This window comes from Loxodonta africana, chromosome 26 (assembly GCF_030014295.1).
Source record: "Loxodonta africana isolate mLoxAfr1 chromosome 26, mLoxAfr1.hap2, whole genome shotgun sequence".
Taxonomy (NCBI): Eukaryota; Metazoa; Chordata; class Mammalia; order Proboscidea; family Elephantidae; genus Loxodonta; species Loxodonta africana.
In genome coordinates this window covers 26,011,243-26,025,130 of record NC_087367.1, presented here as the reverse complement: position 1 = coordinate 26,025,130, position 13,888 = coordinate 26,011,243, and the positions used below count along the sequence as shown (strand labels likewise).

Here is a 13,888-nt window from a genome sequence, read left to right as displayed (position 1 = left end):
CCACCAGTAACCATTGGGTAGATAGGCGAAGTGTTTGTAGAACTCAACGGCCAGTACACTCAAGCTATAAATGTATCCTGATCTCAAGGAGGAGTTTTTCCAACCTAAAATAGGGGAATTATCAGCTGTGACTTACTGTGCATACAGACGCCTATGGAACACATTTCTAGCACTGTCTAGAGCAGTTTAAAAACAGTCCTGCCCTGAGTGCTTTCAAAAATACAGAGGGCCGTGTTCTACCCTAGGCTTACTATGGGTAAATATTGCTAGGCTAATCAAAACAGTAATGGACTCTAGTGTAATTCTGTGAATGGTTTGTTTTCTAATCATTTAAACCATTAGTGATGTGTTGCTCAAGCTAAATGTTTCAGAGACACCATGGTATGGGAACAGAGATGTAGGGATTAGAGGCAGAAGAAATGGGTTCAGGTGGTAGGTCCTCTGTTTAGCAGTCATGTGACTTTGGAAAAGTTAACTAATGTCTCTGAGCATATTTCTTTTACTTTTTAAAAGAAGAACTTTTACTGTTTTCTTTTTTCTGATTATAAAAGTAAAACATAGGCCTTTGTACTTATTAGTACATTCCATATTTTTAGAAAAGGGTAAGTGTTATTTTTATAATCAGAAGAAAAAACAAACAAAACCAGGACCAGGCAACACTGTGTTCTGTTGTACATAAAGTCATCGACTTGAGAGCAACTAACAATAGCAACAATTTTTTAAATCCAAAATTATACATGACCCAGAAACCTCAAAAAACTAGTTTTATTTTCTTCCAGGCTAGTTTGAAAGGATTTACATTCATGTCTTTACACAGCTGTGATCATGCCATCATGTAAGTCCTTCACCCTGCTTTTAACATTACATTCTGGACACCTTCTCACATCATTTTAAGAGTTCTTCCAAAACATCAATTTTGGGGGCTTCATAATATTCCATTATGTAGATGTATCATAACTATTTCCTTATGATTAAGTATTTGGGTTATTTCCAGAGTTTTATCATTATAAAGAGCATTGTGAGAAATACTTTACATACAGATTTTGTCCACATTTTTATTACTTTCTTAGAAGGGAACCCTGGAAATGACATTACTGAGTCCAAAGGTATGAATACTTTTAAATGACTTGATACATATTGCAAATTGCTCTTCTAAAATGCTTAACCAAAGCATACTTTCTTCTCCTTTGCCAGCCACAATTTTGCATGTCTCAATGCAAACTTACCAGCATAAAGCATTATCTCCTTTCTAATCTTGATAATTTGATACTCCATAGCTTTGTTACTTTGATGGTCAAAATATGCTTTTGTGTTATTTTAATGTATGCTGCTTATAATGCTAATAGGATCAAGCAGTTTTCCTATATTTGTTATTGAGATTCTCTCTTAATTGGTAAAATGAAAACAGTAATCCCTGCCCATATCATAGAGTCTGTCAGTTTGTCATACTGTGGTGGCTGGCTTGTTGCTGCAATACTGGAAACTTTGCCACCAGTATTTCAAATACCAGCAGGGTCACCCTTGGTGGACAGGTTTCAGCTGAGCTTGAGCTTCCAGACTAAGACAGAAGGAAGAAGGACTTGGCAGTTTACTTCTGAAAAAAAAAAAGGGGCAGTGAAAACCTCACAAATAACAGAGAACCTCGTCTGATATACTGCTGGAAGATGAGCCCCTCAGGTTGGAAGGCACTCAAAATTTCCTCCGGGGAAGAGCTGGCTCCTCAAAGTAGCATCGACCTTAATGACATGGTTGGAGTTAAGCTTTCGGGACCTTCATTTGCTGGTGTGGCATGACTCAAAATAGAAGAAAAAGCTGCAAACATCTATTAATAATCGGTATGAAGTATGAATCTAGGAAAAATGGAAGTCCTCAGAAATGAAATGGAATGCATAAAGATCAATATCCTAGGCATTAATGAGCTGAAATGGACTAGTACTGGCCATTTTGAATCAGACAATCATATGGTATACTATGCTGGGAATAACAAATTGAAGAGGATTAGCATCGTGTTTAGCATCCAAACGAACATTTCAAGACCTATCCTGAAGTCAAGGCTGTCAAACTCCTAAAAACCAGTCACTAATGCCAAAGGTGAGGAAATTTAAGATTTTTACCAACTTCTGTAGTCTGAAATTGATCAAACATGCAATCAAGATGCATTGATAATTACTGGTGGTTGGAATCCAAAAGTTGGAAACAAAGAAGGATCTGCTGTTGCAAAATATGGCCTTGGTGATAGAAACAACTCTGGAGATCACACGATAGAATCTTGCAAGACCAACAACTTCTTCCTTGCAAATACCTTTTTCAACAACATAAATGGTGACTATACACGTGGACCTTACCAGATGGAAAACACAGGAATCCAATCAATTATATCTGTGGAAAGACACAGTGGAAAAGCTCAATATCATCAGTCAGAACAAGGCCAGGGGCTGACTGTGGAACAGGCTATCAATTGCTCATTTGCAAGTTCAAGTTGAAGGTGAAGAAAATTAGAGTAAGTCCATGAGAACCAAAATACGACCTTGAGCATATCCCACATGAATTTGGAGAATATCTCAAGAATAAATTTGATGCATTGAACACGAATAACTGAAGAAGACCAGACGAGTTGTGGGAAGACATCAAGGGCATTGTACATGAAGAAAGCAAGAGATCATCAAAAAGACAGGATAGAAAGGAAAGACCAAAAATGGATATCAGAAGAGACTGTGAAACTTGCTTTTGAATGTAGAGTAGCTAAAACAAATGGAAGAAATGAAGTAAAAGAGCTGAACAGACTATTTCAAAGGGCAGTTTGGGAAAACAAAGTGAAATATCATAATGAAATGTGCAAAGACCCGGAGTTAGAAAGCCAAAAGAGAAGAACATGCTCAGCATATCTCAAGCTAAAAGAAGTGAAGAAAAAATTCAAGCCTTGAGTTGCAATTTTGAAGGATTCTATGGGAAAATATTCAATGGCTCAGGAAAAATCAAAAGCAGATTGAAGGAATACACAGGGTCGCCATAGCAAAAAAGAATTCATTGACAGTCATTTCGGGAAGTAGCATAGGATCAAGAACTGATGGTATTGAATAAGAAGTCCAAGCTGCACTGAAGGCACTGGCAAAAAAAACATGGCTCTAGGAATTGACAGAATACCAATTGAGATGTTTTCAACAAAGGGATACAGAGCTGGAGGTACTCACTTGTCTGTGCCAAGAAGTTTGGAAAACAGCTACCTGGCTAACTGACTAGAAGAGATCCATATTTGTGCCCACTCTAAAGAAATGTGACCCAACAGAATGTGGAAATTATCGAATAGTATCATTAATATCACACACAAGTAAAATTTTGCTGAAGATCTTTCAAAAGCAGCCACAACAATACATGAACAGGGAACTGCCAGAAATTTAAGCCAGATTCTAAGGAGGATTTGGAATAAGGGATATCATTGCTGATGTCAGATGGTTCTTGGCTGAAAGCAAAAGATACCAGCAAGGTGTTTACCTGTGTTATATTGACTATGCAAAGGTATTCGACTGTGTGGATCATAACAAATTATGGATAACATTGCAAAGAATGGGAATTCCAGAACAGTTAATTGTGCTCATGAGGAACCTGCACACAAAGAGGCAATCATTCAAACAGAGCAAGGGGATACTGCATGGTTTAAAATCAAGAAAAGTGTACATCAGGGTTCCATCCTTTTACCATACTTATGCAATCTGTATGCTAAGCAAACAATCCAAGAAGCTAGACTGTATGAAGAAGAAGGGGGCATCAGCATTGGTGGAAGACTCATAAACAACCTGCAGATGACACAACCTTGCTTGCTGAGAGTGAAGAAGACTTGAAGCACTTACTCATGAAGATCAAAGACCATAGCCTTCTCAGTATGGATTACACCTCAAGATAAAGAAAACAAAAATCCCCACACTGGACAGATAAGCAACATCATGATAAATGGAGAAAAAGTTGACTTTGTCATGGATTTCATTTTACTTGAATCCACAATCAACACCCATGGAAACATCAGTCAAGAAATCAAATGACACATTGCATTGGGCAAACCTGCTGCAAAAGACCTCTTTAAAGTGTTAAAAAGCAAAGAAGCCACTTTAAGGACTAAGGTGTGCCTAACCCAAGCCATTGTAATTTCTGTCACCTCATATGCATAGAAAAGCTGGACAATGAATAAGGAAGACCAAAGAAGAATCGGTGCCTTTGAATTATGTTGCTGGTGAAGAATATTGAATATACCACAGCCTGACAGAAGAACAAGCAATTCTGTCTTGGAAGAAACACAACCAGAGTGCTCCTTGGAAGCAAGGATGGTGAGACTTTGTCTCAAGTACTTTGGACATGTTATCAGAAGGGACCAGTCCCTGGAGAGGGACATCATGCTTGATAAAGTAGAAGGTCAGCAAAAAAGATGAAGACCCTCAACAAGATGGATTGACACAGTGGCTGCAGCGATGAGCTCAAACATAGTAATGATTATGAGCATGGTGCAGGGTACATAGGGTTGCTGTGAGTCAGAACCAACTCAACAGCACCTAACAACAAATGAAATGATGATTGTGAACGCTTCTTATAGATGAAATTGTATGGCACTTATGGGTTGAATTGTGTCCCCCCAAAGCATATGTTGAAGTCCTAACCCGTGTTACCGTATTTGGAAATACGGTCTTTGCAGATGTATTACTTTACATGAGTTATACTAGAGTAGTGTAGACCCTACTCCAACATGACTGATGTCCTTATAAAAAGTGGAGAAAAGACACAGAGAGAGAGACACAGAGGGAAGACAGCCATGTGAAAATGAGGCAGAAATTAAAGGGATTCTGCCACAAGCCATGGAACGTCTGGGGCTCCCAGAAGCTGGGAGAAACAAGAAAAAACCTTCAGCTAGAGCTTTCAGAAAGAGCATAGCCCTGTCTACACCCTGAATCTGGACTTCTAGCCTCCAGAACTGTGAGACAATACATTTCTGCTGTTTTAAGCTATTGCTTTATGGTAATTTATCTTGAAAGTCCCAGGAAATAAATACAGGTAACTTTATATAACTTCTAAAAAAAGAAAAGGAGAATTCTTCTCTTTTCTTCTTATATAACTCTTATGGTCACAATTTAGTTGATAACTAATTTATGTGTAAACCATTCACTCTCACGGGGGTGTGGAACCAACGGCACATCTCTCTAGTCCTACTTCATCCTATACATTTCCACATCATGAAATCAGAGTTCAGTAGCATTAAGAGCTGAATGAAGGAACACTCTGAAATGATAAGCGGACCCAGGCAGCCTACATGGTTAAAAAAAAAAGAGTAGGGGCTCTCATATGTGCCTTGGTGATGGTAGGTGGTAGGGGTGAGATGACTTGGCCCATTGTGTATTTGTTTGTGGATCCAGCTATTTAACAGTGGCTCTTCACAGCAACTTCCTTCTCCTTGGCCAGCCATGTCCCCAAGTCACTGTTCAACTGTGGGTCACAGCAGCAATGACAGCTTTCATACAGCAGGGACCAATTCGTTGCAGCTTTCGACATAACCCAGGTCTGCGTCTGTAGAAACTGCTGATTTCAGCATGCAGAAATGATGGCAAGCATCAAGAGAAATCTAGAACTCTGTAGAATTTCTAAATTAACTAGATAACTTGTATATTTTCACTAATATAACTTGATTCTCTCACTCGTTTAAAAAAATAAAGTAAGAAATAAATAACATTATGATAAAGGCCTGAAAGTACTTGGATAAACCATTCGAGATCTTAAGTAATATGTGGTTTTCAAAGTATGGTAGATTTAAAATGTACACAATGTTCAGTCAGACTACAACTTCACCATCAGAGGCTTGGAATTCAGCGTTCCCTTTTTCCATAAACTCTGTCCTTTGTGCCTGGCCGCTGTCACGGAGTAGAAGTTGTGAGGGCATAGAATCTGTTCCTCCTTATTTATAATTAAAAAAAAAAAAAAAGGTATTTGCGGACCACTTGCTCTAAAAAGAAAAATCTATAAATCCACAGTAAAGAATTTTGCCTTAGTAGTTCTAAGCAGGCTATTCTTTTTTTCTCCGAATTTATAGAAGAACTTTAAAGGCATTTTGTGTACATAATTATGCAGTTTGTGATTTAATTCAATGGGAATTTTGGCTGAGTATGGACTGCAAAATTAGTCTTTTTGGGTTCAATTCTCTTTCGTGTATCTTTCTCACGGTGTCTCTATAAATTTGTTTTCTTATAATTGTCTTCTGAAATCTCACACAATAAATAGTTGTCATGAAGAAAAACATCCTCTCCCTAACTTCTTTAAAAATGAGAGAGCCACCATTTTGCCTAGAAGGGCAGTTCAGCTATTACTGCCTTCTTTCTGATGACCAGATTTGTCTCTGCAACCCCGAGGAGCGAGTGTGTCTGTAATGCTGAGCAAGCTTCCACCAGGGAAGCCTGAATCAATCATTCCACCCACCACCTGGGGTCTGTAGCATTGGAAAGCTTTGTCAGGATGCCACTGAGCTTACCATAGAGCAATGTTCCCCATCTCATGGCTGATTTGAAATGACCCCTGAAAACTAAAAGAAGAACCAAATGAAGCTTGCCCCAAGTGAGAAAAAGTCACTAAGGAACTCACCAGTTTGGAAATGACCATTTTTGACCTTCATACTGTCATATATGGCAACACTAAATTATTAGGAGTGGGCTGAACTCAAGGAAGGGCCTGTGTGTACCTTCTAGCATCCTTCTTGTTGCAAGTTCTCTGGCCAGTGCAGGGTATGGACCATTGCTTTCTCACTTTATTATTAGAAATACTATTACTGTATTAAATGATAGTAAATAACTAATGTTTATTAAATATCAGATACTGAGAAAAGTGCTTTACATGAATTATATCGCTTAATCCTCGCAATGCCTCAGTGAGGTACATGCTATCATTATCCGTGTTATAGACTAGGAGACTGCGTTGGAGAGGTTATATAACTTGCCAATGCACTTCCCTAGGAATGAGCACAGTTGGAATTCAAACACAGGCAGTTAGACCCCAGAATCCAAGGCTCCTCACCATCATGAATACTGGATCCCCAAACAAACATACAGTGGGACAAGTCATCCCACGCCCACCACCTACCATTACCAAGGCAGATATGAAAGCCCCTTACTCTCCTTTCCGTGGAGATAGCCACGCAGACTGCCTGAGTCCACTTGTCATTTCTAAGTATCCATGGTATATAGTACAAAATACTATAGTGGGCAAAGCCATTAAATGGCTACAAGACCCACACTCATCTCTTTTCACTGTCTACCAGAGAGTGAAGAAAAAGGTCATCTGACCTGTAGGGAACCGTGCCACAGATCACAAGGCCAGCACTTTTTGTCTTTCAGAGCATAGTCAGACAAGGTAACTTTCCCTTTCCAAGGCTGTAACTGGGATGGGAAGGCAAAACAGGAAGAAATAAAAATAAAATATTTCTTCCCCTGCTTGTCCCAAAGGAAGAGTTCCATAGAAAGCTGAGAAACAGATTACCCAAGGATAAAATTTAACAAGTTTGATGTCCAGGATTAAAAACTTGATGCCACTAAATAATTGTTGGAAGCCTCTAGAGGAGCTTCAAAGAAATCATCCAAAGTCCCCCTCCCCCCCATGAAGGCAAACAGACTTACCTATTTTGCTCAAATAACACATGCCTTCCACATTTGTTTGCTGGCCATGTCCCTCCCCTATGAAGCACCCTCATAAGTGCTGCCATGCCAATCCTCTTCCACACGTTGCTGTAAAAAAAAAAAAAATTAGCACAGCGAGCTTACAAAAATACCTTGGGTCGGGGGGAGGGCATGGCTGGCAAACAAACGCGGAACGCACGAGTTATTTTCGTAAAAATACGGTAGTCACTGTAAGGGTTAATGTTATGTGTCCACTTGGCTAGGCTATCATTCTCAGTGACTTGGCAGGCACTATGTAATCACCTTCCATTCTGTGATCTGATGTAAGCAGCCAATCAGTTGAAAAGAGAGGTTCTTTGGGGGTGGGGCCTGCCTCCAGTATATAAATGGATGTTCTGGCAAAGCTCTCTATCTCTTAACCTTGCACTGTTCTTACCTCTGGGTTCTTGGGGGACATGAGCTTGCAGAAGTCTCTGGCCTGCCACCCGACCTGCAGATTTTGAGTTCCTTAGTCCCTGTAACAACTTGAGCCAGGAGAGGTCTTCAGCCTATCACCTGATCCACTGATTTGGGGCTTACCAGCCCCCACACTTGCATAAGCTGTTTCCTTGACGTAAATTGCTCTCTCTGTATATTTATATACACTTTGTTTTGCTCCTCTGGAGAACACAGATTAACACAGTCACCCATGCTTCTTTGCTGCCACGTTTTTCTTTGTTGCAATTACCACTGAGATTCTCCCCTGCCAAGAGTTTTCCCTGGGATCAAACTAAGCACTTTGGGAAGCAAAAGTAACTTTTCAGGTCACCAGGAACAGAGAATTTTAGCATCTCATAACTTCCATCAACTTAGTTGTTTCACATGGTGGACTGACAAGCCAATGCATCTGCAGGCACTGACCCTCCTTCCTCTTTCTCAGTTTACAACTCAGTTCACTTCTCCTTCTGGAAATTTCTCTCTCACATGTGTACATCATGTCTGAGTTTCCTCTTAGTGCTTCACAAAGTCATCTCTCGTTTTCAAACTCTCTTTCCCTCCTTTATCCCTCCTTACTCCATTTGTGAACCTGAGAGTGAGCCTCATAACTCATGACTCCAAACCATAACAGTGGTGCTAGAGACACAGCCATGTAAAGGAAGAGGAAAGAGGAAGATGTGGAAGTAAAAGCTGAATAATATGAAGCTGAGACTATCAATCTCTGGAATTCTGGAACCATCCATTGAGCTTCTTCAGAATACCCCTTTATAAATAACCTAGAATCACAACACAGAATCTCCAGTTTGGAAAAGATCTTAGAGGTAATCTGTCTTACCAACCATCTGAAAATTGCATGTCCTTTACATCATTTACATATTCATTTAAAAATAAAGCCAAGCTATCATTGGACCCCAGCACTGTGTCTGGTGATGGAAATTTGGGCCAAAGGCGAAGTTGCCCTCCAGAAGAGGTCAGAGATGCATAGGGAGGCAGGCTCAGGTCGCTTGACTTGTGGGAAAGAAGTGGGGAAAGTTTTTGCAGACTAAAAGATGCTTTGGCTGGATCTGGGAGACAGAAGAGGACTCTCTTGGTTGCAAGTAACAGAAATAGCTTTCAAAGTACTTAGGCAAAACAAGGGATGAATTGGAAAGATATGGGCTCTCTCAACTTACTTAGGAAGGGCGGGCATACAACTGAGTCCCATGGTTTCAATGCTGCTTGGACTCTCCCCATATGCCTACTCTGGTATTCTCTGCACTTCAGTTTCATTCGCTCTGATTGCAGACTGGCTGGAAACTTGGTTACTTAAGGTTCATACTTCAGATTGCACAGCTCTGCCACCAGACATGGACTGATCCTATTTTTCTGGTTTGAAAAAGTCTGGGGATTGGGTTGGGGCTCACCACAAAGCTAATCAACTATGGCCAGAGAGCAACGCCACTTTATACAGATTGGGCCACTGGAGTGCAAACTGTACAACGGATGTTTTCCCAGAAAAGGGAAACTCTGGGGACTAAACAACTATTCCACTTGGTGTGTAACACAGACATGTCACTCCAGAGCACTAGTTTCACTTTAAATGGTTTACCTGGCTTCCAGCTCAGTGCTGTTCCAAGTACACACTCTCTGTACAGTGCCTACCACAATTAATATGCTCAATAAACATTAGTTACTTAGCAAATGGGGCTGGTGGGGGCAGTGGTTGTTCAATGGTAGAATTCTTACCTTCCATGCAGGAGACTCAGGTTCAATTCCCGGCCAATGAGCCTCATGTGCAGTTATTACCCAACTGTCAATGGGGGCTTGTATGTTGCTTTGATGCTAAGTAGGTTTCAGTGGAGCTTCCAGACTAAGACAGACTGGGACAAAAGACCTAGTAATCAACTTCTAAAAATCAGCCAGTGAAAACCCTACGGATCACAACAGCCTGATCCTGTTGTATATGGGGTCATCATGAGTTGGGGTCTATTGGACATCAGCTTACAACAACAATATTTAGCAAACACAAGGGCACCATGACCAGGGAGAGTCATTTAATGGTGATGATGATGGTGATAATTAACAATTGAACAAGCTCCATGCTTCTAAATACATTACCCCATTTGATTTTCACCACTGTCCTATGGGGTCAGTTGTTGTTGTTAGGTTCCATCGAGTTGGTTCTGACTCATAGCAACCTTATATACCACAGAATGAAACAATGCCTGGTCCTGTGCCATCCTCACAATCGCTGTTATGCTTAAGCCCACTGTAGCCATTGTGTCAATCCATCTCATTGAGGGTCTTCCTCTTTTTTGCTGACCCCCTACTTTACCAAGCATGATGTCCTTCTCAAGGGATTGATCCCTCCTGACAACATGTCCAAAGTATGTGAGATGCAGTCTTGCTATCCTTGCTTCTAAGGAGCATTCTGGTCCTACTTCTTCCAAGACAGATTTGTTCATTCTTTTCGCAGTCCATGGTATATTCAATGTTCTTTGCAAGCACCACAATTCAAAGGCATCAATTCTTCTTTGGTCTTCCTTATTCATCATCCAGCTTTCACATGAATATGAAGTAATTGAAAACACCATGACTTCAAGGTGACATCACTGCTTTTCAACACTTTGAAGAGGTCTTTTGCAGCAGCTTTGCCCAGTGCAATGCGTCTTTTGATGGCCTGTGGGGTAAATAAAAGTAGTATAGTGACTAACACTTAATTGATCATATACCATGTGCCAAGCACTGTTCTAAGGGCTATATATTTATTAATTCACTCAATTCTCACAGCAACCCTACAAGGCATATATGATTTTTATCCTGATTTTATAGATGAGAAAAATAAGGCACAGGGAAATTAAATAACACATCCAAGGTCACACAGCTTGTATAGAGCTAGGATTTGAGCCCAAGCAGTATGGTTCCTTAGTCCATGCACACAGGTTCTCTTTTGGTAAATTATTATTACCTTCATTTTATATTGGTGAGTTTGACTGATCAAAGCAAGGCCATAGTGAGTAGCCATAGTAATAGTAATAAAAATAACAACAGCTCATACATATTCAATACCCACTATATTTCAGGCCCTGTTTTGACATGAGAATGATTTCTCTAACTATTCTGAAAGGGAATCGTTATTGTTGTTGTTGCTTTGGGAAACAGGATCAGAGATATAAAGCCTGGTGCTGAATTTCACATGTTCATTTACATCTGCTCTTTGTTCTGGATGACCCTAGTAAGTCAGGAAGATCCTGGCCAAGTTAAGAGTTGGCTCACTTTGTAAGAAAACCAAATTCAGGTCTCAACAATGCTCGATCCAAGTCCTAGGGCTGGCTGTGGTAACTGCACAAGTCCTAATGCTTGCCCTGGCCCCTCGTGTCTTCCACACCCAGGTCTACTTACCAGAACAAACACCCCTAGAGTGAGGAACCTGAGAGGAAGCTGGCTCTACCATCAAGTCCTTATCACATACGTGTCAGCTGCTGTGCCTGTCTGAGCCTCCTTTTCTTCATGCATAAAATAGGCTAAAACTTTCCGAGTCTTTACTAGGACATCTATGACTTCTTCCTAGAAAGCATTCCTCTTTTAGAATTGTGTCTTTCAGGAATTCACAGGAAAATAGAACAAGTGATCCTGAGAGTAGGGAAGGCTATTTGAGGCCAAGAAGTGCAGCCTCCTAGGCATCAAACCTCTCAAGACCCTCTAATAAGCCCCTCCGTACAGACCCATTGATGGAGAGCATGAGTTCAGAGAAAACATGCAAATGACTTTTCATAGTATGTTTTCAAAGCTCCAGCACAAAAATTGCCTGAAGTCACACTTTTCCAAAACCAGTCATATTTAGAGGCATTTAAATCACAGCTCTTGCCCAGATCCCTGCTCCTGTTTCGTATTCTTCTGCTGTTTGGGAAACATTGCTGAGGCAGATTCTCCGAGAAGTTTCTGTTTTCCAGACTGTGGTTGAAATCGAAGCTCTGTGCATTTGCCTGCTGCCGTGGTAGAAGCATACACTGGATATAAGACATTGCTCTAAGCTGGCCACCTGTATTAAGGCATTTCATCCTCACAAAAAGCCTAGCAAGAGGGTTTTACTCAGAGGCAACTGATTCATGGAGGTTAAATAACTTGCCCAACGTCACTCAGCTGGTGTAACAAATCACTACAAGTTTGATGACTTGTAACAATAAAAATTTATTCTCTCACAGTTCTGAGAAGTCTAGAATTTTGAAATCAAGGTATGGGCAGGGCTGTGCTCCCTCTGAGGCACTACAGAGAATCTGTTCTTTGGATCTTCCAGCTCCAGGTAGCTCCAGGCATTCCTTGGCTTGTGGCTGCATTACTCCAGACTCTGCCTTTGTCTTCACATGGCCTTCTCTTCCTCTGTATCTGTGTCTTCTCCTCTTCTGTCTCTTATAAGGCCGTTTGTCATTGGATTTAGGGTCCACTGGATAACCCAGAATGATCTCATCTCAGGGATCCTTAAAGAATTACACCCACAAAGATACTTTCTCTAATTAAGGTCACATTTTACATGTTACAGGGGTTACGGCTTAGAAATATCTTTTGAGGGGCCACCATTCAACGCAATAAAACTGAGCAGCTGGGATTCAACCCAGGGGGTCCAGCTCTAGCGTGTGGTCTAGAAACCATTATGCTACACTCTCTCACGCATTGACTTTTCACAGGTTTTGGGAAAACGCCTGCTAAATTATCTGAGCTTTTCACAAATCATCGCAAGGTTGGAGGGCTTGTTTTTCTGTGCTAATGTTCTGCCCATGTTTCAAAGGGCAGCACTTAAATCCATGTCTACACCACCCCACAGATTCACTGACACAGGGGCAGGAATACCAGCAAATTGGGTTACTTTTTAAAGAGAACTGAATTAAGTTCTGCAAATGTTAAAAGCTTGTATATTTTAAAAATTTCAAGGACAAGTATAAAACCTCGTTGCCTCAAAACCACAGTTGACAAAACCACCATTGATGAGGAATTGCTCTGTACGTAGTTGACAATCTGACATAATGCAGCCATCGTCCAAAATATGAGTGTTAGGTCATTACCCAGACGCCAGCAGAGTGGGGAGGTCCGCCATAGTTTTTTTTCCAATGAGAGAACACAGATTTTTAAATGGAGTCTGCAACTTAAGTGTAGAGAATGTAAAGCTGTGGACAATCAATATTGTCATTTAAAGGGTGAGCTTTATTTCTTCTGAGGTAAAGTGAGGAGCCCAGGCAAGGCACTCACGCTATCAGCTATGATTTGAAACAGCTGAAAAATAAAAACCTCTCACAATAAGATTTTAGGAGAGAAACTCTGCCAGACCCTTAAGTGCTGTTCAGAATCATAAAAAGAAAGTAAACAACGCCAAAGGCCAGACGAACAAAAGGAAAATTCTTACATCGTTTGTTCTCGTCAAATACCACATAAAGATAATCCGTGCTTAGGCAGTTCTTCTGGAGTCCAAATTCCTGCCCCTTGCTCATCTCTTCTTTCTGTTTAAGCTCCATGCTTTTCCAGCTGTCATTAACTCACTTACATTAGTGAATCAAGCCAAGGCATTTTTCAATCTAAAGCCAATGATAGCCTTGAGACAGATTCTGAATGCCTATATCACCTGAGCCTGACCAGGTGGGACACCACCTTGGCATCTGACATTTATGGGAGGATCAAGTCCGTTAGAAGAATCCTCATACCTTCACCACCTTCAGTTAGCCAAGAGCATGACACGGAGCAGGAGTCATTTGGTGGTGCAAAATGGTTAATGTACTCAGCTACCAACAAAAAGATTGGAG

General features: G+C 40.7%; 1 long non-coding RNA gene across 1 annotated transcript; it reads right to left on the bottom strand.

Annotated features, from left to right (window-relative positions):
* Positions 1–234: 234 nt before the first annotated feature.
* LOC135228702 (uncharacterized) lies at positions 235–8,950 on the bottom strand. The gene is made up of 3 exons (XR_010319481.1): positions 8,077–8,950; positions 7,641–7,748; positions 235–1,594 (listed from the first exon to the last, which is right to left on the bottom strand). It is a non-coding gene; the product is annotated as an uncharacterized LOC135228702 (long non-coding RNA).
* Positions 8,951–13,888: the final 4,938 nt, after the last annotated feature.